We start from the raw sequence: 9,798 nt of genomic DNA, 5'->3' as shown, positions 1-9,798 counted from the left end.
AGGGGCCTGAAAGGAGCTCTTGGGGAGTCTGATTTGGCCCCCAGGCCACACGTTTGACATCCCTAGCTTAGAGGGAAGTATTGGTGGTCACCCACTGAAATACTAGCCAAGGTCACCCCTGCTTAGCTTTCAAAATCTGATGAGATCAGGCTTGCCTGGGCTGTCCAGGTCAGGGCCAATTTTGTTGTTCAGTTCCACAGTCAAGTATTCTGAATACAGTTCTTACAGGTGTCTGACAGTGAAAGAGAGATGAGTCCCTCCTGTCTCCCATTGTTACCGCAAGTACTAACAAAGGGTTGTAAAAGAAGGGAGCAATAAACAAACTTTCCTGTGTAATGTTTTAAATGCAAAACCAATCAAATAACACCAGGGCTTTTCTTGTAGAAAAAGCCCAGCAGGAACTCATTTGCATATTAGGCCACACCTCTAACATCGCCGCTGTTTCACACAGGGCTTTTTTGGTAGAAAAAGCCCAGCAAGGACTCATTTGCATATTAGGCCACACCCCTTCATGCCAAGCCAGCTGGAACTGCGTTTCTGTACATTCCTGCTAAAAAAAAGAAAAGCCCCGAATAACACAACACAAGACTGTAAACTTTTGACTTCTCCAGAACTCGTCCTCAGGTTGGGGGAGGGGGAAAGACACACCCGTGGGCCCTGGTGTTAAAGCCCCCCTGTCCTCATCCTGCATAATTTAGTCATTTATTTTTATTTCTTTAAAACATTTGTTAGGCACCTTTCTCCCTAGTGGAACTCAGGGCGTCTTACAATATAAACAAAATGATTATGAACAAAACACAATAAAATAATATACATAAAACAACCATTATAAAAAAGCATAAGAGTTCACAGTTTAAAATTCCCAATTAGGAACCGCTGATAAATAAAAATTAAATCAGTCAAGAAGGGTCCTAAATAAAACTGTTTTCAGCTGCCTCTTGAAAATCGCAAGATGTTGTTCCATAATTGAGGCTGTTCCATAAATATGGGGCAGCCCCTGAAAAGGCCGTGTCTTATGTGCCTGCCAGCATAGGATGCTTAGCTGACTTCAGTGGGCCCAGAGTGTAACTAGCAGATATCAGATCCAGGCCTCGGATTCAGCAGGAGCTCACAGGAATGCAGCTCCTAAACCTTTCTGAGGGTTCCCTCTCCTCCTCCCCACCTTATCCATTGAATAGTAGGTGCAGCTGCATAACAATTCCTGGATGAGCTCCACCACCTATTTTTCTACAAAATGACCCTTGGATGGAGCCCTTGGCAATCTGGGAAGAAGCCAAAATGGGAACAACCCAGTTTAAAATGTAGCTGGCAAATAATTTTAGCTGGGGCACAAAGTAAAGAATTAATATAAGCTGACTTGTGGGAGGGTGAATTAGAGACGTTTCCCAGATTCTTTCTTCTCTAGCTGAAATCAGTTAGAGTAGCTACAGTTTCTGTCAATATCTGGAATATGAGACAGCAGAACAAGTCAACTCTGAAGGGTTGTTGTAAGGGATACTGAAGCTTGATTTTTAACAACGCCTCTAAGACTGACAGAAAAAGTTCAGTGGCACCGTTAAGACCAACAAAGTTTTATTCAACGCATAAGCTTTCATGTGTAAGCACACTTCCTCATGTACCAACATGGTTACCCACCTGAGTCTAAAGCTGACAGGGACCAGGGGTGGAGGCGGTCAATGTTTTCTTATGTGTTTAAAAGAATTTTGCTGCTATGATTTTTTTAAACCCTAATGCTTGATTTTACTTATCTTATTGGAAGCCACTAGGGCAGAGGTAGCAAAACTGTGGCTCGGGAGCCACATGTGGCTCTTTAACACATATTGTGTAGCTCTTGATGCCCCCCACTGTCCCATCAGTCGGTTTGGAGAAGGCATTTGTCTCTTTAAATCACTTCTCCAAGCCAACCCAGATAGTGGCCTAGAGAATGCATTTAAATTAAAGTTGCTTTCTTTCCACCCCTCCCTCCCTTTCTACCTACCTTCCTTCCTGTCTTGCGGCTCTTCAATATCTGACATTTATTCTATGTGGCTGTTACATTAAGCAAGTTTGGCCACCCCTGCACTAGGGCGACCAACCTCTAAAGCAGAGCCCAGAGATCTCCTGGAATTACAGTCAAACTCCAGACCCAGAATTGACAAATATTTTGCATGCAGAGACCAACTATAAATATTTCGAAAAATACATTGCATTGCAGAAGCGGAGCTTTGTGTGGCATGCCTCCAACAACACTTACACTGGGTGCTTGTTTCGGCAGCACATATACTAAAATTGGAACAATACAGGGAAGATTATCATGGTCCCTGCGCAAGGATGACATGCTTTAGAAAAAAAAACTAAACTGGGGAACTAGTCCAGTGGCACGTTAGAGATTAACAGAACTTAAATGTTCAGAAGAAAACGCTCACTTTGTTAAGGGTCCATCAATCCAATTTATACACACAACAGAAAGGGGAGGGGGATTCCAATGAGGCTGGTTTAAATAAGACCCAAAGTAACAAAAGGGGGAGCACAGTATAGTTATCCCAAATCCTTCTGAATCATGTGAAGCTGTGGAGCTGAGTAACATTGTTAATCAGGACCCCGGAAGGAAGCTATATATGAATTTCTATTTATATGTGTTTGGAATGAATGTGTTTGGAATGAATATATAAACAGAGTTTTTTCTTGAAGGAATAGAATTTACCTGACAAAGGGCCACGGACTAAAACGCTCTTCAAAATCCAGAAATTGTGTAGTGTGGAATTATAATTTGAGGTTATTTGTGTGGAGTTATATTTTGAGGCTACTTTTCAAGAATATATATTCATCAGAAGACAACAGTGAACATTATTAAGATACTGCTTGAGTAAAGAGACTGAACATATGAAGCTGCCTTATACTGAATCAGACCCTTGGTCCATCAAAGTCAGTATTGTCTTCTCAGACTGGCAGCGGCTCTCCAGGGTCTCAAGCGGAGGTTTTTCACACCTATTTGCCTAGACCCTTTTTTGAAGATGCCAGGGATTGAACCTGGGACCTTCTGCTTCCCAAGCAGATGCTCTACCACTGAGCCACTGTCCCTCCCCTGATCATTTGGAAATAATTTTTGTAACTAAGACTGTGCCAGTATATCTAAGATTGTATGCATTTGTTGAATATACTTCTTTGTACATTGTATATTCTTTGTAGTGTCACTAAACACAGTTTTTTTGGGTTTGTTGAATTAAAGAAGACCTAGTTAAAACAAGAATCACCTGAGGGCATCTCCTAACTTTTGTTAGTTATATAAAGTGGGATTGACAGAAACGCTAGTGCTGGATGGAGGACACAAGATGAGCCAGTACAATATAGTTGAATTAATTTACTTTCCTAAGGAACGGAATATGCAAGACATTAGCTCCTTCAGAGAGTGGGGAATCCCAGATCCCTGATAAAATGGTGGAGTAACTAAATTGGAACTTATTAGCAAATTGCAGTTCATAAATTTTATGCCATTAATCTGCCTTGGAGGTGCATGAGATCAGCAACAGCATGCCCTGGAAGATCAAAACAGCAGTTCTTTGGTTTCTAATCTTAAATGCAGATCCATAACAGAACATGCTACCAACAATTATTAGAGATGATACATAAACTGAATCATGTTCCAAGGCAGCATACCTCCAAACAATGCTCTTCTGATCTTAGATTTTTACCATCCTAATCAATAATGCTATGAAGAGTTCTAAACCCAATTAAATCTTTAAATCATAGCAGCTCTGAAAAAGATTGTTGTTAGAAGCTCTGATTTCTTTTTTGAGGGGTGGACAGGGAGAAATAGCAATGATAACAATAATCAGGGCTTTTTTTGTAGCAGGAGCTCCTTTGCATATTAGGCTGCATCCCCTTGATGTAGCCAATCCTCCAAGAGCTTACAGAGCTCTTAGCGAAGAAGAAGAAGAAGAAGAAGAAGAAGAAGAAGAAGAAGAAGAAGAAGAAGAAGAAGAAGAAGAAGAATTGCAGATTTATACCCCGCCCTTCTCCCTGAATCAGAGACTCAGAGCGGCTTACAATCTCCTATGTCTTCTCCCCCCACAACAGACACCCTGTGAGGTGGATGGGGCTGAGAGTGCTCTCACAGCAGCTGCCCTTTCAAGGACAACTCTTGCGATAGCTATGGCTAACCCAAGGCCATTCCAGCAGCTGCAAGTGGAGGAGTGGGGAATCAAACCCGGTTCTCCCAGATAAGAGTCCGCACACTTAACCACTACACCAAACTGGCTCTACAGGGCCTACTGTAAGCTCCAGGACTGGCTACATCAGGGGAGTGTGGTCTAATATGCAAAGGAGTTCCTGCTACAAAAAAGCTCTGACAATAATGCATTCTTCATGTCCCACCTTTCTCATTGGAACTTGAGGCAGGTAACAAATATGAAAACAAACAAACTTCTCAGTCAACCAGTGAGCAGATCACAGGATATGATAACATTTGACTCTTAAACAGCAAAGATCCCAAGTAAAACAAAATAATGCAGTTGGGGAGAACAGCACAAGCAAATATAACCGTTCAGGGCAACATGACAATGCACACCAGAAAACTTTATCCATAATAAAAACCAGCTCAGTAGCACCTTAAAGACTAACAACATTGGTGGCAGAGTAGGCGCTTTCCTGAGCCACTGCTCACTTCTTCAGATACTAAAGACTCATGAAAGTTCATCTCCTGCCACAAATATTGTTAGTCTTCAACGGGGCTTTTTTTGTAGCAGGAACACCTTTGCATATTAGGCTACACCCCCTTGATGTAGCCAATCCTCCAAGAGCTTACAGGGCTCTTAGCACAGAGCCTACTGTAAGCTCCATCAGGGAGGTGTAGCCTAATATGCAAAGGAGTTCCTGCTACAAAAAAAAAGCCCTCTTCAAGATGCTCCTTGCTCTTTTCTACTGCGACAGACTAACACAGCTTCTGAGCAGGTCCATTCCACCGCAGTTTGCCCAAGAACACCCTCCTAAACAATTCCAGTTTGTGCATTTGGAACACTGATATAGCGATGCCAGCTTCCAGGTGGGATCTTAGAATCCCCTGGAATTACAGTTGATCTCCAGACTACAGAGATCTGTTCCCTTGGAGGAAATGGATGCTTTGGTGGGTGGATTCTATGGCATTGTTCCCCACTGGGGGTCCCTTTGCTCCCCAGATTTCACCCCCAAATCTCCAGGAGTTTCCCAACCTGGATCTGGCAACTCTAAAATAAAAGTCATTTAAGCCTCAATCTGAATTGCACAACATTGCCATTGAAACTTGGAACAAACACCTCCCCAGGACTGAACAGGGATATTGGTATTTTTTTTATCTCATTACATATGCTAAACTCACTTTCACCAGGTATGGCTATATACCCATAGTATCCCAATGTATTGCTCTTTTAGGATAGTGTATCAGAATAATGTTTTTGTATTGACATGCTCAAACAAGGGATATTGGCTGTTTATCTCATTACATATACTAAACCCATCTTCCGCGATATTTTAATGTATTTTTTCCTAATGGCAAACTAGAGTGGCGTATATATTTATGTTACATGTGTATATGTAGCTCTGCTCACTGTACCTCATTCCTCGACCGATGAAGCGTACTTAGAGCACACGAAAGCTTACGATCGGAATAAAACTTCGTTGGTCTTAAAGGTACACTTGACTCTTACTTTGTTATTCTGAATAAAAGTTTGTTGGTCTTAAAGGTGATACTGGACTCCTGCTTTGTTCTACTGCTTCAGACCAACGCGGCTGCCCACCTGGATCTATCAACATGGTTCATGATTGCTTTAACAAAACTGATTTGCTGGAGGGGGGGCGGAATCTTTAGGAAACGGGGAAAGTTAGTTCTGGAAGTCAAATGTGGCTTCTCTCCTTTCTCCTCCGGGAGAATCCAGTGTTTCCCTCCCTCCTAGCGACCTGTGCAGCTGTTCCCCACCCCCACGCCAATCCCTGCCTCTCCACTCCTCCTGAATGCCGCCCACCCCGCCACTCACCTCCCTTTGCCGATCCAGCAGGGGAGCACGTAGCAGCGCCTCCCCCGGGAGAAGCTCCCGCAGCACCCCTGCAGCGCGGAGGAGACAATTCAAAAGTCTGATTCCCACCAGGAAGGGAGAGGGAAGAGAGGGCACCGGAAGTGGCTTCACGGCGCGCTTCCGTGCAGCATTTCCGCAAGTCAGTGATTTTAACCCTCTTGAGGAAGTCGCCTAGCCTTCGGTGCGCGTGCTTTTCGTGCAAAAAGGTTCTGTGCCTTCCCATTGGATGCTTTCTCTTGAGTTTTCTTGCACATCTTTTATTTATTATGATTATTGCTGTTGGTTGGGTTTTTCATGGGTGGGGGTTGGAGCTGCCAATCCCCAGGTGGGGGGCAGGGGATCCCCCGGTTTGGAGGCTCTCCCCCCCCCCCCTCCCTGCTTCAGGGTCATCAGAAAACGGGAGGAGGTGCGGGGGAGAAGGGAAATGTCCGCTGGGCACTGTGGAGACCGATTCCCATAGGGTATAATGGTGAATTGATCTGTGGGTATCTGGGGCTACGGGTTTTTTTGAGGTAGGGGCACCACATTTTCAGCACAGCATCCAGTGCCTCTCCTGAAATTACCCCCCCAGGTTTCAAAAAGATTGGACCAGGGGGTCCAACTCTATGAGTCCCCAAAGAAGGTGCCCCTATCCTTCATTATTTCCAGTGAAGGGAAGGCATTTAAAAGGTGTGCGGTCCCTTTAAATGTGATGGCCAGAAGTCCCTTCACAGTTCAGTTATGCTTGTCACACCCTGGCTCCACCCCCAAAGTCCCCAGATATTTCTTGAATTGGACTTGGCAACTCTAGTAGAAAAGAGCAAGAATCCAGTAGTGCCTTAAAGACTAACGAAGTGTATGGCAAGGGAGGAGCTTTTGTTGAAAGCTCAGAACCTGCCACAGATTTTGTTAATTTTAGAAGTACATCGAGACTTTTTGTTCTTTTCTAGTGCTAGGCGCAGACTAACATGGATACCCACCTTGATTTATCTCTGGGATGGGAGGAGGTACGCTTATGTGTGCATTGTTTCAAAAAGCTGAAATGCTATATTTATTTAGAACACCCAGAGAGAAAAAGCTAAAAGCCAAAAGCCAGCCAAATCCTACTGACTACCATTTTTACAATAGATTCAGCCACTAGTCTGAAGCAATAGAACTGGGGCTGGTGTTATTTCATAAAAGATCTGGAACTGCGGGTAAGTAGTGGCCAGGTATCCGCATGATACAACACTGTTCAGGATGGTGATAACCAAGGATGACTGTGAGGAAGGCCTCTGGAAATTGTGAGTGGACAACTGTGCATCGTCAGAGAGTAGAAGTACCGTAGGCCAGGTAGGCGGCTGTCTAGGGCGCCACCTGGCTGCAGGTCCCTGCTCATGCTGGCCAGTTTGGTTCCATTAGGAGCAGCTCCAAATGAGAAAACAGCCCCCTGCCCAGCACCTTCCAGGTTCTCTGAACTGCCTGGAGGCTGCCTTACCTTGAGAAGACAGCCTCTGAGTGGTGCAGAGGGGCACCGCAGCCCCTTTTGCCTGCCCAAGACCCAGGCAGGCAAAAGGAGCGGTGTGGCAGCAATGTGCACACTGCTCAGAGGCAACATCCAAGCAGTGCAGAGGCACCCCACCGCCCCTTTTGCCTGCCCATGTCCTGGACAGGTGAAAGGGGCTGCGGGGTGGCGACGTGTGCACCTCAGAGGCTGCCTTCTATTCGGAAGATTGCCTCAGAGTGGCGCAGAGGAGCCCCACTGCCACTTTTGCCTGCCCAGGACCCACAAGCCTGGTGCTAGGAGTTCTGCCCTTTATGAGCTCATTGCATGCACGCGACATGATGACATCACCAGAAGTGATGTCATCGTGCAGGACGGTGAGTGGGGGACGAGAGAGTGGCGGGTGGTGCACAAGAGTGCTGCACTTTCCCCCTGCACTACACTCTTCAGAGGCTTCCAAGGAAGCCTCTGAAGAGCGTTGTGCTCTGTGCAGCACTTCTCTGAGCCAGCCTTCAAGGCAGGCTCAGAGGAGCGCTCTGCGTGGGCAAGGGAGAATAAAGGGTGCCTGGTGGGGTAGCGCCCCAAGCAGCTGTCTACCCTGCCGACTCCCACGTGCTGGCCCTGAGGACCCGGGTAGGTGAAAGAGGCGTCACAGCAGCAACGTGCGTGTGACTGCATGGGGGCGCTGGTGGGGGGTCCTTGCCCTGGGCAGCAGAACCCCTAGTGTTGGTCCTGATGTGGCAGATTCAGTGCAGGTTACAAAAAAAAAATTCTAACCAGGCTAACAGGGTCTGAACTTGCTCAGACTGAGAGGAAAGGAGACTGAGGTTGTAGTGGACAGCCCAATGAAAATGTCAACCCAGCGTGCTGCAGCAGTGAAAAAGACAAATTCTATGTTGAGCAAACAGCCAATATTATAATACCCCTGGATAGATCTATGTTCTGGCCTCATTGTGGGAGCCAGTTTGGTGTAGTGGTTAAATGTGCGTCTTATCTGGGAGAACCGGGTTTGATTCCCCACTCCTCCACTTGCACCTGCTGGAATGGCCTTGGGTCAGCCATAGCTCTGGCAGAAGTTGTCTTTGAAAGGGCAGCTACTGTGAGAGCCCTCTCAACCCCACCCACCTCACAGGGTGTCTGTTGTGGGCAGGGCTGGCTCACCCACTAGGCAAACTAGGTGGTTGCCTAGGACGCCAGGAGGTGGGGGCAGTGAATTGGCCTCTCCCCCCCTCCGGTGCCCCAAGCAAGTGCTTAGTTTGCCTGCCTCCCCCCCACTCCCGCTAGCCCCCTCCGGCCCCCCCGCCATTGCAGCGCTTCGATCGCTTGTCCCCCCATGACTAAAACGAAGCCCTGCTGCCGGCTTCTTCTTGCAGCCCGCGCTTGCACGTTTTGTTAAGAGAGTCTTTTAACAAAACGCGCAGGCGCGGGCTGTGAGAAGCTGGCAGCAGGGCTGTATTAGTTGTGGCGAGCAGTGGGGGACGAGCGTGGCGACGGCAGGGGGTGGGCGAGTGGAGCACCGTGGTGGCGGGGCAGGTATGGGCGAGTGGAGTGTCATGGGGGGGGCACCAGAGGGGGCACCTGCCTAGGACGCTATTCGTGCTGGAGCCACTCTTGGTCGTGGGGGAGGAAGATAAAGGAGATTGTGAGCCACTCTGAGACTCTGAAATTCGGAGTGGAGGGCGGGATATAAATCCAATATCTTCTTCATGAATACTGTGTTGGGTTCTGGTCACCATATTGCAAAAAAAAAAAAAAAAAGACATTGCAGAGCTGGAAAAAAAATACAGAGGAGAGCAACCGAGATGACTTTCTCCAGAGGAAGTAATCCCTGTCACACGGAGATCATTTCCCATCCTGAAGCTGGCAACCTTTCTAGCCCAATAAGTCTAAGTCTATGGCCACACAAGGTACATAGTGAGGAACTGCAGGGATTGGCTCAGTGTTTTATTAGCCAATCAGCTTGTAATACTTACCTATCCTTTCTCCCCCCCCCCCATTCCATTTAAGACCTTTTCAATAGCCAGGAGGTAATAGGAAGGACTGGTTCCATCAGGTAACCCTGACTCTTGGGCTGAGGACTCTGTCCAGAGATATTTCCATATTAACTTAAAATGAAAGCAGGGCTCTCTCTCTTTCTCTCGCTCTTCTGTCCCTCTCCCCACCCACAAATCATGCAGGGCAGGAGAATAACACCCACAATTTTAAGATTATTTCCCCTTAAATTACAGCCAGCAGGGCTTTTTTTAGAGCAGGAACGCCCAGGAATGTAGTTCCAGCTGGCTTGGCATCAGGGGGCGTGGCCTAATATGC

The 9,798-nt window shown here is 46.7% G+C and overlaps 1 non-coding gene across 1 annotated transcript; it reads left to right on the top strand.

Moving 5' to 3' along the window:
* Positions 1–2,238: 2,238 nt before the first annotated feature.
* Positions 2,239–2,345, top strand: LOC132573081 (U6 spliceosomal RNA). Its single transcript, XR_009555488.1, has one exon. It is a non-coding gene; the product is annotated as a U6 spliceosomal RNA (small nuclear RNA).
* The last annotated feature ends 7,453 nt before the right edge of the window (positions 2,346–9,798 follow it).

Source organism: Heteronotia binoei, chromosome 5 (assembly GCF_032191835.1).
Source record: "Heteronotia binoei isolate CCM8104 ecotype False Entrance Well chromosome 5, APGP_CSIRO_Hbin_v1, whole genome shotgun sequence".
In the NCBI taxonomy this organism is placed as follows: domain Eukaryota; kingdom Metazoa; phylum Chordata; class Lepidosauria; order Squamata; family Gekkonidae; genus Heteronotia; species Heteronotia binoei.
Note: the sequence above shows the minus strand (reverse complement) of the source record. Positions and strands in the feature narration are given on the sequence as shown.